The sequence below is a fragment of the Puma concolor genome, chromosome C1, assembly GCF_028749965.1.
Source record: "Puma concolor isolate L17-30 chromosome C1, mPumCon1.1.hap2, whole genome shotgun sequence".
Lineage (NCBI taxonomy): Eukaryota > Metazoa > Chordata > Mammalia > Carnivora > Felidae > Puma > Puma concolor.
Window position 1 is genome coordinate 32,118,732 of NC_141674.1, and position 19,313 is coordinate 32,138,044.

At 41.9% G+C, this 19,313-nt stretch overlaps 1 protein-coding gene across 6 annotated transcripts in view; it reads right to left on the reverse strand.

Annotated features, from left to right (window-relative positions):
* Positions 1–19,256, reverse strand: part of SCMH1 (Scm polycomb group protein homolog 1) — a 187,893-nt gene extending 168,637 nt beyond the window's left edge. The window contains exons 1-2 of one of the 6 annotated variants that reach the window (XM_086716618.1): positions 19,137–19,154; positions 2,910–2,985 (exon numbers count right to left, since the gene is read on the reverse strand). The gene's annotated coding sequence lies outside the window, so the exon portion shown is untranslated. Of the gene's footprint in view, positions 1–2,909; positions 2,986–19,136 lie in introns of those variants that run through there. The other 5 variants (XM_086716630.1, XM_086716632.1, XM_086716620.1 and 2 more) reach the window with 5 other exon arrangements.
* Positions 19,257–19,313: the final 57 nt, after the last annotated feature.

Consider the following 19,313-nt stretch of genomic DNA (forward strand, 5'->3'; position numbering starts at 1 on the left):
AAAGTAGAACTAATATACAGAAAGCAAAGCAAGGTGAAAAGAGGTCACAGAGGTAGATGGGCTAAATCATTACAAGTTCTATAAACGACAACACAGAGGAATCTTGAAGACATCATGCTAAATGAAATAAGTCAGTCATAAAGGACAAATACTGTATGATTCCGCTCATATGAGGTACCTGGAACAGGCAAAATACGTACTCTGTCATAGGGACAGAAAGTAGGATGGTGGTTGGAGGGGATGGAGGGAGAGAGAAATGGGCAGTTACTGTTTAGTGAGTACAGGGTTTCAGTTTTGCAAGATCAAAAAAGTTCTGGATATGGATGGTGCTGAAGGTTGCACAACGTGAATATACATAATGCCAATGAATTGTACAATTAAAAATGGTAAAAATGATAAATTGTTACATATATTTTACCATAATTTTAAAAAGTTATTTTTTAAAAGTTCTATAAGCTACATTAAGATCAACGGGAAGCATGTGAAGAATTTAAATATTGTTGGGGCACCTGGGTGGCTCAGTCAGTCGAGTGGCTGACTTCGACTCAGGTCATGATCTCACGGTTCGTGGGTTTGAGCCCCACATTGGGCTCTGTGCTGTCAGAGCAGAGCCTGCTTTGGATCCTCTGACACTGTCTCTTTCTGACCCTCCCCTGCTTGCTCGCACACTCTCTCTCAAATGAATAAACATTAAAAAAAATAATTTAAATACAGTATAATTATCAGACTTCAAGTTTTTATTTTTATGATTTCAAGTCTTTAAAACATTAACCCTGGAAACAACATGGAAAATGTTTAACGGGATTGTTTAATGTTTAAAGGATTAACGGGAGCCAGAACAGTTTAGGCAGAGTAGTTAGGTTACAATTGTAGTAATTCAGGGGAAAGAGGGCAGAAGCTTGGACCAAGATGGTGGCAATGAAGAGTCACTCATTCATTCAACAAATATTTAATGTATGCCATTATATGCCATGCACTGTGATAGACGTTAAATATAGGACTGGCAAGATCCCACACCCGTGGAACTTATAAACAAACAAATAAATAATTACCTTTTGTTATTAAGTGCTAAAACAGAAATAAACAGTGACTGTGGAAGGGAAGTCAGGGAGGCTATCTCTGGGGATGTGGTTTCACGCTGAGAAAGAACTAACCAAGCATCAGGGGAAGACTTCCCAGACAGAGAAAACAGCATGTGCAAAAAGTCTCAGAGATAGGAAAGAGCTTCAAATATTTAAGGACCAAAAAAGGTGCCAGTGTGACTGGAATTTAGCTAGGGGATGGTAGCACCAGGTGAGTCTGGCTAAGAAAGTAGCCTCTGTATCATGTAGATTGCAGGGAAAATATTGTTTGTATTTTCAGCTCAATGGGAAGCCACCGAAAGATCTTAGGTGAAGAGACGGCATGATCTGTGGTGACTATATTGATGGAGGTGGGGGGACATGTAAAAGTAGAAGCATGAAAACTACTTACGGGGTTAATATGATGGTCCCAAAGAATTATGGTGCCCAACACTAGAACAAAAGATACAGCTGGAAAGACTCATAAGATATTTAGGATACAGACCTAATGGGTATTAGCAATGAACTGTAAATGGAGAAAAAGTCGTTTCAGAAATGAGTGCCAGTGTTTAGGCCAAGGCAAACAGATGAGTTTGGAGGATATTCACTGAAATAGGCAACAATGGGCAAGCATCACAATCATCTAGAGAGCTTTTTAAAAATACGAATTCCAGGGGCGCCTGGGTGGCGCAGTCGGTTAAGCGTCCGACTTCAGCCAGGTCACGATCTCGCGGTCCGTGAGTTCGAGCCCCGCGTCGGGCTCTGGGCTGATGGCTCAGAGCCTGGAGCCTGTTTCTGATTCTGTGTCTCCCTCTCTCTCTGCCCCTCCCCCGTTCATGCTCTGTCTCTCTCTGTCCCAAAAAAATAAATAAACGTTAAAAAAAAATTAAAAAAAAAAATACGAATTCCTATGTTCCATTTCCTTGGAAATCCTAATTCAATCTTTTTTTTTTTTTTTTTTTTTGAGGTGGGGTGGTGTACATGGGGATTTTTAACTTAAAAACCTTTCCAGGTAGTCAGCAAGGTTTGGGAATCACCGCTGTAGACACAGTTAACCAGAGTTGGTTTCTATTGCTTGCCATCCCATGTACCCTTACGATACAGAAACCAGTATGTGGTAGAGGGGTCCCTAAAATGTAGAACTGACTGGATTATGGTTAGGAACAGAACAGTACAGACCTCTATTTCATGCCAAGAGGTTGGCCATCCCTATGTGGTATGAGAAAGGTGATCCCACTGTGGTCTGTTTTGTATCAGGACTCACTACTACTGAGGTACATTGCAAAGAGATGTAGTAGGGAAAACGCAGGATGTGATGTGTATTGGCCACATAGGTAGCCTTTAATCAGTTCCTACAAAAAAGAAATTGCTGGGGCACCCGGGTGAGTCAGTTAAACATTTGACTTAGGCTCAGGTCATGGTCTCACGGTTTGTGGGTTTGAGCCTTGCATCGGGCTCTGTGTTGACAGCTCAGAGCCTGGAGCCTGCTTCAGATTCTGTCTTCCTTTCTCTCTGCCCCTCCCCGACTCATGTTCTGTCTCTCTCTCTCTCTCTCTCTCAAAAATAAACAAACATTAAAAAAAATTGCTTAATATGAAACAGGGGAGATACTCAAAATCCTGAATAGCCTGTATGGCCATACCAGTGCATAATGGAGAACATGAATCCTGAGTTAAGCTGGTCAATCTGAAAACACTGGGTATAAAACAGGGCTTTTCTAAAAAAGTTTCACTCTGCCCAGGGCCAGCACAGGAGCCTTGCTGAGTTGGAAAATTACACAGGGCTAAACATGGAACAAGTAAAGGCAGAAAGGCAGGACCTACAACTATGGATGAGACTGAGACATACCAGAGTCTTGATTCCCCTATGGTCCTTTCAAGCACCTCTGTTATGCATTCCTTGCCTGATAAAGTTGGGAAACAATCTAGAAGCAAGAAGAAGTTTATTAATAACTCCCTTCACCAGGTTTTATTTCAAATTAAATGAGCCAATAAATTCCTTTTTTGCTTCAATCCATTTATATTGAGTTTCTGTTCTTTATAACCAAGAAGTATAAATGTAGTACCAACATTTTAAAAAATTAGAGCACTGATTTTTTTTTTCCCCAAAAGGATCACCAGAGGCACTACCCCAAATCTACTGAAACAGAATCTCTAAGTCAAGGTATCTGTATTCTTTTTTTATTATTTTTTTAAATGTTTATTTTTGAGAGAGAGAGAGAGCATGAGCAGGGGAGAGGCAGAGAGAGAGGGAGACACAGAATCCGAAGCAGGCTCCAGGCTCTAAGCTTTCAGCACAGAGCCCAACGCAGGGCTCGAACTCACAAACTTAAAGATCATGACCTGAGCCGAAGTCGGATGCCCAACCGACAGAGCCACCAAGGCGCCCCAAGGTATCTATATTCTTAATGTGTGTTCCAGATGATCTAGCAAATTGGGGAAACAAAAGTCTGGCTGTCTCCTTCCATACTGATGAAATGGTAATTGTTATTTCCCAGTAATACAGAGAAAAAAACGTTATAATGACATTTACGAGCCCACCACCTTACCAGAATCTACCATAGTATGCATACAAAGGGGCAGGAAAAGTGTGAGACGCTGCCTTGCCTACCAGGTCTTGTGACCTTTAATTCCTAAAAAAGGCAAGACCTACAAATACACCAGGGATTGCTAAACCTGTCTGATAAATAGAATAAAGTATCTTTTTGGTAGCTTAGGGGTAAAAGACGTGGGATTTAAACCCCCTACCCATCAAACAACAAATCTATTTCCAAAATATGGTCAGTGTAAAATACATTTCCCTCTTAATACAACACAAAGGAGCACAAAAAAGAAAAAAAAAATATGTGCAATGAAAATAGTCCATTAATTCAAATTTGGATTTAATCAACATGTATTTGAGCACTTACTATGTAAACATTTACTATATGAGGCACCTAAATACAGGTTTTCATTGATAACTAATAATCAGAAACACCAGCAAATTAGTAAATTGTCTGAACTGACATTTCTCTTTTCAGCCTAATGGTTTATTTAAATACCATCATTAAGGATTTTAACATATCAAAAGAAAATTGTTAGTGTTGAAAATAAGGAAGTTAACAAAAATATTTTACCAAATTCAAACAGCAGTTCTTAAAAAGACAACTTTGACACTTAAGTGTCCAGGTTAGCATAAAAAACAAAATCTATTCACTGTTAAGGCAGCTAATAGAATTCAGGCCAAACAACCAATCCTTGTTTAGTCACTAAATTGCATTAAGTAATTAAGTTGGAGTTGTGGAAATCTGAGGGAACATAGTTGGATCATTTGGAGAGTAAATTCTGGAGCAAGAAAGAAGCAAGAGAATTTCTGGCTCTACTGGTATTTGTTTAGTAATATTTTCTAAGCTTTCTATAGAAAGAGGATATCTAGGGTCAATAATAACTATTTACAGAATGCTTCCTTGAAGATCAATTTCTATAAATGGTTTCCTTTATTTCTATTTTTTTAAAGTGTATTTATTTATTTTGAGACAGAGACAGAGAAAGCAAGCAGGGGAGGGGCAAAGAAAGGGAGAGAGAGAATTCCAAGCAGGCTCTGCACTGTCAGCATGAGCCCAATGCGGGGCTCAAACTCACAAACTGTGAGCTCATGACCTGAGCCGAAACCGAGTCAGATGCTTGACCGACTGAGCCGCCCAGGCACCCCTAAATGGTTTCCTTTAAATGTAGGCACAACTACAACTGATGATGAAAATATACTTAGTAGAAGACCTATAAACTCTGTGATTAATAGACTTATCGCAAAGTTTATTCTTGAGAAACGAAATCCAAGACTTCTAGTGTATGTGCTGCTGAAGCGAGCACTTAAATCCCGGATTTCTAAATTAATATCACTCCAAGAGTCATATCAACCTTTCAAAGCATTTGTAGAAAAAATAACTACGCAACTCATATATAATGGCAACAGGCATTAGCACTATTTTAGTGCTGCACAAACAGCTCAAATAAAATACCATTCCTATACGAACAGAATCACTTTTGTTCAGAAGCAAATATGGGAACTCAGCTACAAAAATCCTACCAAATAATGGTATGGTGCTTTCAATTAACAGGCAATATCATGTGGGAAGAACCTTTTACATTTGTCTGAGTCCTCTCTGTCGAGAATAGAATTTGGTGTATTTTTGTCATCTACAGGTGGAAGGCACTGAGGTGAAAAGAGTTTACATGGATAGTGGGTATCTCTGACCAGCAAGGTGGGGAGAAGACTGGAAATACTGCCAGGAAGAGCACACAGAGGGATTACACTGCACAGCAGACCTCCCTTAGTCGTGGTTTCAGTTAAAAAGAAGAAAACGAAAAGGAGGGGTGAATGGGTGGCTCAGGCAATTAAGCGTCTGACTGTTGATTTCAGCTCAGGTCATAATCTCACAGGTTGTGAGTTCAAGCCCCATGTCCGGCTCTGCGCTGGCAATGCAGATGGAGTCTGCTTGTGATTCTCTCTCCCTCTCTCTCTCTGCCCCTCCCCTTCTCTCTCTCAAAATCAATAAATAAACTTAGAGAAAAAAGAGAGTCAATGCTTTTGTCTTGCCTCCTGTACAGTGTCTGTAACACTGCTTGGGGGAGTGTACAGGTGAAACACAAAGGGCTCTATGGTTGAAGTCAGGCTGGTCTTAGTTTGAAATTGAGTTCTATCACTTACACATTTTACGATTTTGGTCAGGTATCTTTAAGTCTCCGTTTGTTTATGTATAAAGTGGAGTTAATGATACCTATATGCAGGTAGGTGCAAATAATATATATCTGCATGTTGCAATGTATCTGAAAAATACTCAAGTTATTCCCTTTCTTAGTATGGTATGTTACACAAAGTAAGTATGCTTTAAATACATTCTGGAAAAAAGCAAGATATGTATAAATAAACATAGGAGATGCTATGTTGTTACTTTTATATTGGATAAATAAATTCTGAAACAATTTCACATGCCTTTATGTTTTTTTAGGTAGTTAATATGTGCCTGACATAAAGAAGCCACACAAATGGTGATTCTTCCACTAGGTTTTTTGGACCAAAAGTCAAGAGAATGAAATTCCAGTTTTATGAGCTGGATAAACCACATCCCTTCCTTAAGCCTCAATTTCTTCATTGAATATTTAACCTAATAGTCCTGGAACCTATGCACTGGAAGAAATCTTAGAGATCACCGACTGCACCCCCTTGCCTAAATCACAGAGTGAGGTGCAGACTGGGACTTGACTGGGAATCTCGACCACCAAGCCACAATTCTTTCCACAAACCATATGGTCTCTTTTACCTTCCTGTCTATGAAATATTGAAGACTGAAGTACTGATCTTTAGAATATCATCCATTTCTGGAAATCCACTAAATCAACAATATCCTTCGTTCTACCTTTATTAAAACCAGAAAATAAAGAAGAATAAACAAAACTGTCCATATTAATCCCAGTCAGCATGTTAGAGAGACTATGATACAGACAGCAGAGGATTAAAATTTTCAATTATGTTGATACATCAAATACTTAGGATCGATTTTCAATAGTCTCCCTGACTCCATCTTTTTCATTATTAAATGGAATTATAATTACTGGCACACAGAACTAGTAGAATCACTACTCTTCTGAGTTAGTCACATCTCTGTTATCTTGCTATCCCTTACTCTACCTTAGAGGACAATGCTATATATATATATTATATATATACATATATATATATATGCTGTATATATATATATATATATATACACACACACATATATATATTATATATATGCATATATACATGTACTATATTATATATATGCTGTACATATATATATTATATATATATATGTATAATATGTATATCTGTGTGTGTGTGTGAAGTGCTTATAGTGTAGTGAGTCAGTATAGCGTACTGGCCAAGAGCACAGACTCTGGACTTGGACTGCCAGAGTTCAAATCCTAGTTGCACCAGTCGTTAGCCCCATGACCTTGGTCAGGTTACTAACTTTTATGTGCCTGTTTCCCCATCTGGGAAGATCACATGAGTTTATATGCATATTAAAATGCATAGTAAACACTATACAGATATTTGCTATTATGTTGTCCCTCTTTTTTTTTAATTTTATTTTTTTTTAATTTACATCCAAATTAGTTAGCATACAGTGCAACAATGATTTCAGGAGTAGATTCCTTAGTGCCCCTTACCCATTTAGCCCATCCCCCCTCCCACAACCCCTCCAGTCACCCTCTTTGTTCTCCATGTTTAAGAGTCTCTTCTGTTTTGTCCCCCTCCCTGTTTTTCTTTTTGCTTCCCTTCCTTTGTGTTCACCTGTTTTGTCTCTTGAAGTCCTCATATGAGTGAAGTCATACGATATTTATCTTTCTCTGACTAATTTCCCTTAGCATAATACCCTCCAGTTCCATCCACGTAGTTGCACATGTTGTCCCTCTTCTTAGTCTCCCCCTCCTTGCATTTCTTTGACCTCCACATATTCCTCCTGAGGGATTCAATTCACTCCAAGGGGCTTGACTTCTATCTGGAAGGCCCTCTTTTTTCTCCTCTCTACCTAGTGAATTCCTTCTCAGCTTCTAAGATGCAGTTTCAATGCCATTCTCAATATCTGAAGACTTTCCAAAGATCATCCTGCTCCTCCTGCCTCAGCACTCAGCTGTCCTTACCCTTGTGTTCCCACAGTCCTCTGAATGTATCCAAGTGAGAGCACAATTTACATTAGACTGAATGAGGTGGAGCCACTTGAAATTGCTCGTATTAGACCATTTAAGACCTATAAAAACAGCAATTTTACATGATTCATCATAATAACATCTCTTTATATTTCTGCTACTCCCTCCCTCCCTGCATTACACTCATAATGAGGGCTACATCTATTATTCTTTAAAAATACCCATATAATATTTCAGATAGATACAAAGGTATAAGAATATACCACATAACCATATAACCACAACCTAGTTGAAAAAGATAGCTACTAATACAGTAGTCTCCCTTAGCTGTGGGGGATGTGTTCTAAGACCCCCAGTGGATGCCTAAAACTGTGGATAGTACCAAAACCTATATATACTGTCTTTTCCTGTACATACATACCTATGATAAAGTTTAATTTAAAAATTAGGCACAAGAGATTAACAATAGTAACTAATAAAACAGAAAAATTATACTGTAATGACAGTTATGTGAGGGGCACCCAGGTGGCTCAGTCGGTTAAGCATCTGACTCTTGATTTCAGCTCAGGGCATGATCTCATGGTTCGTGAGTTGGAGCCCCGCATCAGGCTCTGCGCTCTAAGTGCTGGATTCTCTCTCTTTCTCTCTCTGCCCCTCCCCCACTCACACTGTCTTTCTCCCTCTCTCTCTCAAAATAAATAAGTAAACTATAGAAAAGTTATGTGAATGTGGTCCCTTCCTCTCTCAAATTATCTTATTGTACTGCATTCACCCTTCTTTGCAGTGTGAGATGATAAAATCCCTGTGTGACGAGATGAAGTGAGGAGCATGATGGAGGCATTGTGATAGAGCTTTAGGCTACTACTGATCTGACCATACATCCATCAGAAGGAGGGTCCTCAATCAGCTTTCTGACTGTGGTTGACCATGGGTAACCAAAACAGGAGTTAAGGGAGGACTACTGTACAATGTAAGCTCCCCCGTGTGCTCTTCCCAGCATCCTTCCGGTCTGTTCTCCCTGCCCTGACATTCAGAGAAACCCACTATCCTTAATTTGATGTTTATTATAACCATGCAATTGCTTAAACAATTATTGCTTAAGTATACTTCCCTAAATAATACATACATGTTAAATTTTATGTAAACGTGTTCTGTCACTTGCTTTATTCACTCAACCTTTTCTTTTTCAGATTCACTCAAGTTACTAGATAGTTCTAGTCCACGTTCGTTATTGTATAGAATTCCATTAGATAAATGTACTGTAATATTTTCATTCTTTTATTGATAGACATTTGGAGTAGTTTGAAATTTTTGCTATAATAACGCATTAATTTTTTAAAAGATTTTTCTAAATGTTTACTTTTCAAAGAGTGAGCACAGGTGCACACGTGTGCACATGAGTGGGGGAGGGACACAGAGAGAAGGAGACAGAATTCAAAGCAGGCTCCATGCTGTCAGCACAAAGCCGTACATGGGGCTCAAACCCACAAAACGTGAGATCATGACCTGGGCCAAAGTCGGAGGCCCAGCTTACTGAGCCACCCAGGTGCCCCTTGCATGAATATTTTTGTGTATCTCTTCATGCATACATTCGAGAGTTTCTAAAGGGTACTGACCTAGGAGCAGAACTGTTGGACTACAGGTTATATGTACTTTAGTTTTACTAGACACTGACAAATTATTCTTTACCATGGTTGTACAATTTCTATTCCCATCAAGAGTGTCCAAGAGTTCCCTTAACTCCACATCCTGACAATATTTGGTATTACCAGACTTCTTAATTTTTGATAATCTAATAGGTATGAAAAGACATCTCATTAGAGCTTTAATTTGCCTTTAATTATTGGTCAATGGGTAATAAATATTTAGGTTGCCTCATTTATGCCTTGTCATTTTTCTATGAATTTGTCTTTTTCTAATCTATTTGTAGAAATCCTTTATTATTACAGATTGTGATATTTGGCTGATACATGTACCACATATATATTCTTTAACTCTGTGGCTTGTCTTTGCATTTTAAAAATTATGGCATTCTTTTTTGTCACTGCACATAGCACACTGTCTGGCAGTTAGTAGACATAATTAAATATTTGTTGAATGAATGAATGAAAAACTGAACAAATACACATAAAGAAATTAGACATTTTTAAACTCCTGCATTCCCTTCATTTGGAATTATGACTCTCTATGCCTATTAGTCTTTATAAACTTTTATACTACCAAATTCACCTTTAAAATTCATTTATTTTTATTTTTTAATATTTATTTATTTTTGAGAGAGAGAGGGAGAGAGAGCGAGCGAGCTTGAGCAGGGGAGAGGCGGAGAGAGAGGGAGACACAGAATCTGAGGCAGGCTCCAGGCTCTGAGCTGTCAGCACAGAGCCCAACGTAGGGCTTGAACTCCCGAACTGTGAGATCATGACCTGAGCCCAAGTCAAACGCTTAAGTGACTGAGTCACCCATGTGCCCAAAAAATTCATTTATTTTTTAAAAAATTTAATCTAGTTTGAAGAGTTTCTGGCAGTCTCTCGAAGTAACTGTGGAGATAAGACAGAACCAAAAAAATCAAGGTTGGGAGTCTAATATTCTAAATCATCTAAGACAAATGGTTGTCTGCTCTCTTGTTAAATATCTCCAAGAACAAGTATACTGGCTCTCATGTTTTCTATTATACTTTACAAGACATGATAACAAAAATAGCCTTTATTTCCATCATGTTTGAATGCCCCTGAGGAAAGTCTACATAAGCATGAGTGTAAAGCAATTATAATAAATAACAAAACACTTGGAAATATGCTATAATATGCCAATGAGCAATAGACATAGCAATTAAAATGAATATACAATATGCATATGCTTTCATTTTAAAAGCTAACAACTGTAACATTTACAACAAATCAGAGGAAAAAAATAAGACAGAAGCCTTTATATGTTTCAAAATATACAGAAATTAATACATGATTACTTGCAACAGAAACAGCAGGAAGTTCAGACAGCACAGGGTCTTAAAAAGGAGGTCACAGGAGGGAATGAATCATTCTGGACAAAGCACAAAATGTGGAGTAAGAAGACCTGGTTCTGAGTTGTTGTTCTGACATTTATTAGCCGTTTGATATCGGGTACATCATTTATTCCACCCGCACCTCAGTTCCTTATCAGTCATGGAGTGTATAATGACCTGGCATCCTACCCCATGGGTAAGATGTTTCAAATTAAATAAGAAAATGTATGTGGCATCCTTCAATAATACCCAACTATAATTATATATTCCTTCTCACCTTCCCATCGCCCCAGTGTCATTTACATCATCCCTGAAACTCTGAGGCAGAACTAGATACAAAGTCCTCTGGAATGGTTATTGTATTTGTTTGCTGGGCTGCCATAACAAAGACCAACCACAGACTGGGTGGCTGAAACAACAGAAATGTGTTTCCTCACAGTTACACAGGCTAGAAGTTCAAGATCAAGGTGTCAACAGGGTTGATTTCTTCCCAGGCCTCTCACCTAGGCTTATATAGATGGCTGTTTTCTCCCTCTCTTCATATGGTCTTTCCTTCGTAGGTGTCCTAACCTCTTCTTATACTATGACACAAGTCATATTGGATGAGGGCCCATCCATACGACCTCATTCTAGCTTAATTACCTTTTTAAAGGCCCTATCTCCAAATGGGAGATACTGAAATATTCTGAAATACTGGAGGTTAGGACTTCAACATACCAATTTTGAGGGCAGGCAAGAGACATAATTCAGCCCTTAGCAATATATAGCAATCCTACCATACTGCACCTACCACTGCTACAGCACTTACTACACTGTAATATAATTATCACTAGTGTCTTCACTAGCAGGCTACAAATGCCTACACAGCACTGAATATTTCCTATTAATCTGTATCTTCCAAGTGTCTAACAAGAGTATATGTTCAATACAATGCTCCAACAAACTGCTAACTGAGCCTATGACACTTTTTGTCAAAGAACAATTAAAACCATCCTACAAGAATTTTGGTTTTAATGAAGTGTGTAATATTCCAAGGGTTTAAGAGAAAGGACAAAATTTTCACTTTTAGCTTTCCAAAAGCAATTCTGTTCCCAGATTCTCATCCTTTCCATCTCAGCCTCTACTCTCTTAACTGAACCCCCCGGGCACCCTCAGCCTCTACTCTCAAATCACCTATGTCGAGCTTTCCTTAAGCAATGAACCTGGAGATTTTACAAGACCACCCCAGAAGTCAGTGACCTCGCCTTCCACCTCTGAATTTCTGGAGTTTTTAGAGTTATGTATACGAATTAGTTAAGTACGTGTCTTACCTTCCCCTCATAAACAGTGAGCTCCCTGAGAGAAACAACTATGCCTTAAATATCTCTAAGTGATCAACAATAACTATTTACTGAATAAACAGAAATTTCTCTAAACCAGAATCACTCGTGAGGAAAACAACTTTTCTTAAATGAAGAAGGAGGGGCAGGAAAAGTGGCAAGGATGTTAGGTTCAATTTGGGACACGCTGACTTTATTTTAAGAAATATCTCTTGGGGAGCCTGGGTGGCTCAGTCAGTTAAGCATCCGACTCCTGATTTCGGCTCAGGTCATGATCTCACAGTGGTGAGATTGAGCCCTGCCTAAGATTCTCTCTCTCCCTCTTTCTCTGCCCTCCCAGGATCACTCTTGTGCATGCATGCTCTCTCTCTCAAACAAAACAAAACAAAACAAAACTCAAGACAACTTTTTATTAGGTCCGTTTCAATTTCAGAAGGTTTTCACACGGCACGCTAGGACCTATGGTGATGGGCCATATTGACTTTAAAGCAGATATGATACATAGCTGTTTGTGAAGCTGACTACAGGGAGCTAAGTACACAGCTCTAACACTCAGTGGAGATTATCTTGACTACAGATAGAAATTTGAGTCATGAGCTAACAGTCATTACCGTAAGCCAAGTGAGTGGCTGAGATTGCTAAGGGAATGTACAGAAGAAGGCTTAGGACCAAAGACAGGCAAGAGAAGGGAGGTTCTCATCCAAAAAACACTTGGGGTAAAGTGGCCAAGGAGGAACTAACACGCTGACAGGCACCACAGCCAAAGGGGGAAAAGAAAGTTTTGAGAAGAGGGGATAATCATAAATGTGAAATGCTGCTGCTGAGGCCTTAAAATTGCCTGCCTCCCCCTGTTGTTACCAATAAGGACAAGGCTGGTGACCCCGCTCAGAGCAGTTCAGAGACTCTGTAAGATCTGGGCAAATTTCTAAAACTTTAAGTCTGTTTCCCTTATTGCAAAATAAGGAGGCTTATCCCCTCATGAGTCTTTTGAAGATTAAATAAGTAGCAATAATAACAAAAGGAACACATGAATGTAACATATATAGCATTGCTACAATGTGCTAGTCACTGTGCAGGGCTCTTTCATATAGATTACCTCACCTAAAATCACAAAAATCTTAAGGTATTATAGTACTTAATAGCTACCATTAGCCTCATCTTCAGATAAGGAAACTGAAGCTTATTCAGTGATGGAGACTAAAACCAGAATGCAACGAAGAGGTAAGAGTGAGAAAGTTTACATATTAAATGTATACAACTCAACAAGTTCGAGTAAAGGAGATAGGTAGGAGACTAGGTGGTGCCTGGAGGGAGACATGCATTTAAGATTTTATTTACAAGATTTACTTCAAGATGGGAGATTTCTAAGCAGATTTAAATAAAAGAAAAGGAGTCAGAAGAGAGAAAGAGGTTGACAAGAGTCAGAGATTTAGTCTTGAGAAAGAGGAGGAAGCAAGAAAATACAGATAGGATTTTGAGAAACATGTGACATAAGACCTCATGAAGACTAGGGCAAAGAAATGACTAGGTACTCAAGGCACAACGGCAGCAATCTGCAGAGAAGCGTGTGATCTCCAGCAGGGCTCTGGGCTACGACTGCCAAAAGAGAGGTCTGATCCAACGAGGTTCGAGATTTTGCCCAGACAAGGGCAGAAGAACAGCAGAGCAAGGGAATGGAGGAGGACGGCAAGAAAGCAAACCGAATAAACGGCAGACTAAGAAAATTAATCATCCTTCCTGGATAGGGAAGGACGTGAAGGCAGGCTTCAAAGAGATCAAACAACAGAGCTGTCGAAGGTCAAGTCGGAGACATTTTGAATAAAGCTGCAAGTCTTCGTTTATAATTGCAGAGGCAGGCCATCTCGGGGTGATAACAAGGTCCATGGTGTGACTATGGGAGTTGATAAGCTAAAAGGATGATCGCTTGAGTTGAAGGCGCAATTGTTCGGGGAAACAATCATCTGTGTGAAAACTGCAGTTACTCAGGGTGAGGACGGAAATTGCGGTGGAAAGGAAGACCGTACATGTCAGGTCCTAAATGATGGAGAAGATCTATACACAAGAAGACAAGAGTAGCCCTTGTACCACAGAGCACACCGATTTCAAGAAGATGGACAAAACAGTGGTGCACAGAAAACTACAAACATCCTTATCTTCCTCGTTGTGCATAGGGCGTGGGAGAATGCGCTGCACCCATTCAAAAGAACTACAGAGCAGACACCTATAGGTGCTCTCCATAACACACACACAAATCTAGTAAAATGGTTAGCAGGGTAGGAAACGGGTTTCAGAGAGCCTATGGAAAGGTATGAGGGAACAAACAAGCAGGGTTGGGAGACAGGAGGAGGAAGCTGAGTCAGCACAGGAAAAGCAGTTTGGAAGACAGTGACTGGAGAAGACAGGACAAAGATAACAGATGATAAGACTAGCTGCTTTATGTGGCCATAAGGTTATCAAAATAATTAGCTCTAGCAGTTCCTGCTGGCTAGGGAGTTAGCACTAAGGCCTTGGCAACGGTGTGAGGGGAAGGACAACATCGGAGGGATGGTTATACAACTGACATTATGCAAAGTGCTTTACACTTACTATCTTAGTTAAACCTACACCTAACAAAAATGAGGGAACTGAGGACCAGAGAGGTAAAGTGACGAGCCCAGGATTGTATAATTAATAACTGGTGACATTTAGTATAGAAAAGACAAAACTTAAAATCGGAGCATCCCTAGTCACTTTCTGTAAGATCACCTATGTTTCTTAACTCCACTAAGCCTATCTACCAAACAAGGCTATTGCAGAGATCAAACTACAACTATAAATCTATAACTAAAACTGGCCTATGTAGGAACTTGTTTCCAAATGTGGAATTTCTTACTTGGTTTACTTCAAACAAAAATCCAAAGTTTCTGAAACTACAAATTTTATAGACAGGAAACTGAGGTGGGGAGAGAGCATGTACAAGCTATGGCTCCCTAGTCTACCTAGAATCAAGTCCAAACTCCATAGTTCCAGGTCTTTTTTTTTTTTTCCATTAAAAATTTTTAAGTTTATTTATTTATCTATTTTGAGAGAGAGACAGAGTGAGCAGGGGAGGGGCAGAGAGAGAGAGGGAGAGAGAGAATCCCAAGCAGACTCTGCTCTGTCAGCAGAGCTGGACACAGCTCGAACCCACCAACAGTGAGATCATGACCTGAGCCAAAACCAAGAGTCTGATGCTTACCTGAGACACCCAGGTGCCCCCCCCCATAGTTCCAGGTCTTTAATACTATGGCCCCAGGCCATCTCTCCAGCCATATGGCTCACTTCTGACTTACACAATACTCAAACCTGTGGCAACTAATTTTTTTTTTTTTTTTGGTGGTTTAACAAAAGTTTATTTGTCATTCCTGTGAAGTCCATCCAGAACAGCTGCACTCCATGTGGGGGGCTCAGTATTCCAGACAACTTTGAGTTTCTGGCCCCTGTTTCTGTATGGGCTTCCATGGCTGAGGCAGGAAGAGAACTACAGTCTTGCACCAAAAAAAAAAAAACAACAAAAAAAAAAACTATCAATTTTTAACAAACATACCTTACACTTTCCCCTCTTTGTATCTCCACCTAAATTATTTAATCTATTGAAATCTGTTCACCAAGGCCCAAATGAAATTTATTTTGAATGTGAAGCCTAACCTTGTTTCCAAATTTTGAGAAATGATGGTTCTCTCCTCTGAACTCCTATATCCCTTGGCTTTCTCTTAGAGTACGTCTTGCCTCATAATTTAGGTAAACCTGAAAAAAGGTCAGCATGCAGGGCTTAAGTCCCTTAAAGGTAGCTGAAAGAGAACTAACGATTCCTTTGCATCTAGGAAGCACCAACTGCTTTTCTAGTGATTTTATACACATAATTCCATGTAATCTTTGTGACACCCTATGAAGTAGGAATGTATTTGTTTACAGGTAAGGACACTGAAAGTCACAGAGGCCAGACAATTTGCTTACAGTCCTAAGGTTAGCAAGTGACGGAGCCTAGATTTGAACCCTGGTCTTTCTAATTCAGAATGGAGGCTCTTCCCAGAAACCATGGGTGCAGCCTCGCTGCTTTATCTGTCTCCTCTCCGCCTACTAATCACCAGCGGGGAACCCTCCTCGATTGCTCTTTGTCATTAAGCATCAGCAGAAAAGATTCGATATCTTTTCTTGCCCTCCTACTTTCCAAGGCTTGCCCTCTTACTTTCCAAGACTAAGAACAAACTCTTCAGAACAAAAAGAATATGAGTCCTGAATAAGGCTGGAGAGTTCAGAACCCTGCTCCCAAGAAGGAAAAGTAAAAAACCACTACTTTTCCACTCTCTGTTTAAAACCTCCTCCTCCTTTGAGGTGTTCACCATCTGGCTACATCACTTTCTACCCCTCCTCCTCATCTGTCATCTGCCACCCTCCCGATTAATCCCCTCTATTCACTGCACCTGGGTCACATCCTCTCCTCCCCACACCCCAGCATCCTAAATCACTTCATTCTCGACACAGATGACCCATCCAATACAACAGCCTCGCAGCTCCTGTCACACTCCGCTTCGCTGACCTTCAGCTCTAGTGCACCTCAGATACCCACAGAGAGACCTAGCTGTCACCTGGAGGAGCTCCACATCAGACAAGTTAACACCAATATTCCACTTTCGGACCACAACCTCCCTTTTTTCTAGTTTACTTCTACCACGTTTGTTCATTGATTTAACTCAAGCTACTGAAAAATCTTCAAGTCTGAAACCAAACTTATCATCCATTGTTTCCTGTCTCGGTTAATGGCACCACCATTCCCCTAGTCACACACCCACCTTGGGGCAGCCACAACATCATCCAACCCTCTCACCTTTTATTCTGACCTATTTGGGCATCTAATTTACCAGCCCCACAGGAACTGAAAATGTATCTTATTCGTCTTTGTAACAGTGCATACCAAAGTGCCTGATACATAGTAGATACACAGGCTTAAAGTTTGGAACTTGAGTTTAAATTTGCAGCGGGATATTCACACCAGTTCCTTCTCAGAGTTTTCAGTATTCCCTACCATTAACTTCAAGTTCTTTGAGGGGAAGGGACCAGAGCCGTTCCTGAGCCTGTACAGTTCTACAAAGAACGGCCCTATACAAATTTTTACCCAACTTACATAAAAGGGAAATAGCATGTGCACAAACAAACCAGAAGTCAAAACTTGACAAGTGTGCTACAAACTTCAAAACCACTGACCAATTTAAAAAATAAAGACATAAGAACAAAGATAGCCAATTCTGACTGCTGGTACGTGCTTGTCTATGTTCTAAAAACAGTGAAACTTTGGTTAGAATTGGAACAGGGTCCCAGATACAAGAGCTTGGCATTTTATCCACAAGGCCATGGTATCTCTGCTGGACTTGAAAAGTTTCTAACCTGCAGGGTTGCTTTGGGTTATTTAGGACATTGGTAACAGGCACTTTTGAAAAACTTAACCCCCACATACCAAGGCTAAGTGATGAAAAAGCTGGCAAAAAAAATAATGCTGGTAAGTGAACAACAAAAAATGTTCTTTTTCATAGTAATTTTGGGCCTTCTGGCAGTTAGACACAAAGAGTTCAATGTAATAAGCATTTCCCTCTCCAACTAAATATTAAATTGCAGTCTAGCCCCAAATTAGGTCTCAATCCTTTTTCAGAGTAGAAATAATAAGCTTTCCTCTTTGCATAGTGCATTGCCACACTTTGATATATCAACTCAGCTGATAAAGTGTTTATAGACTTTTTTTTTAATGAGAGGAAATCTAAACGTTTTCACAAAATAGGATCTCTTTTAGGTCGTTTGAACACAGTACTGGACTGTTTTTTTGTTTTGTTTTGTTTTTTAAGTTCAAAACGCAGCACAGAAATGAGGAAGGTAATACTTTTTATTTAAGCAGGTCAATCCTTGAAGCCAAGGCATCTTCTTGGAGAAACTTAACAGGTTTTGTGTCCTCATACTAAGAAGCTCTCTCCTTTAAAAAGGATATGGGCCACCTCTTTCAGAGAAGGGATCAGAGAACCTCAGTGTACGAGAAACAACTGAAGGAACTAAAACAAGCGACGAGAAGACGAGCCTCCGAGGAAGGACTACTATCTTCTCATCACTCAACAGCTGCCCATAAGGGAGAAGAACAAGGAAGAATGGGAGGCAGCGATTTCTTTCAACCAAAAAAAAAAAAAAAAAAAAATTTCTAAAAATCAAAGCCGTCCAGGAACGGAATGGGGAGAAACGGGGTTTGTCATCACTGGAGGAGGTGGCCAAACGATCAGGGTGGATTTAGGGATTTTCAAAGGGACTTCGGCATGCGACGGGAGAAAGGAGCCCTAGAAGACTTTCAAATTCCCTTCCAGCCTGGAGGTGTTCCGGGGTCCACCCGTCCCCCGGAAACCCCTCGCGCCCGTCCCGGGGCCGGCGTCCCAGCCCGCCCGGCCGCCGGCCCTCCGCGGTGCCCCGCGGCCCCGAGGTTCCAAGCCGGCTTTCCCCGCCCGCTTCCGGCGGCCCACGTGAGCGGTCCCGGCGCAGCTCCGGCCGCCCCGCCGGAGCCAGCCCGAGCGCCGCGGCTGACAGTTCGGGCCCGCGCACGCCCGCCGCCCAGGGTCCGAGCCGGCCCCGACCCCCAGGCATCCCCCCGCTCTCGCGGCCGAGCGGAGCCTCTGACCCGCCGCCGCGCACTGACAGCACCCCCGGCCCCCTTCCCCCGCCCCCCGCGACCCCGCCGGCCCGGACAGAGCGGCCGCCGCTCGGATCCTCCAGACGTGTCCCCGTCCTACGGCGTCAGGCCCGCGGCCGGTCACCGGGCCCCGCCCGGCCGGCCGCCCAGGCGCAGCGGGCCGCCGGGGCCGCGGGGGGCCGGGCTGACACGGCCGCGAAGGGCCGCGGCCGCGCTCGGACCGCAGACAGGCCCCCGGCCCGACAGCCAGCAGCCGGCCGGCCGGCCGGCGGGCCCCGAGGGGCGGGGGCGGCGGCCGGGCAGGTCCCGCCGCCGCCTCCTCGCCGGGGGCGGCCCCCGCCGGCCCAGGCCCCCGAGGGCGCGCGGACTGGCCCGGGGAGCGGAGGCGGCGGCCGAGGCGCTTACCTGCGGGCGCAGCGGCGGCGCGGGGCGGCTCACTCCCTTCCCGCCGCCATGTTTCCGCTGCGCAGGGAGCCCGAGCCGACGCGCGAAGGGGGCGGGCGGGGGCGGCTCCGGAGGGCGGCGGGCGGGCGGGCCGGCGGGCTGGCGGCGGGGGGCTTGACCGCAGCGGCGGCTGCGGCG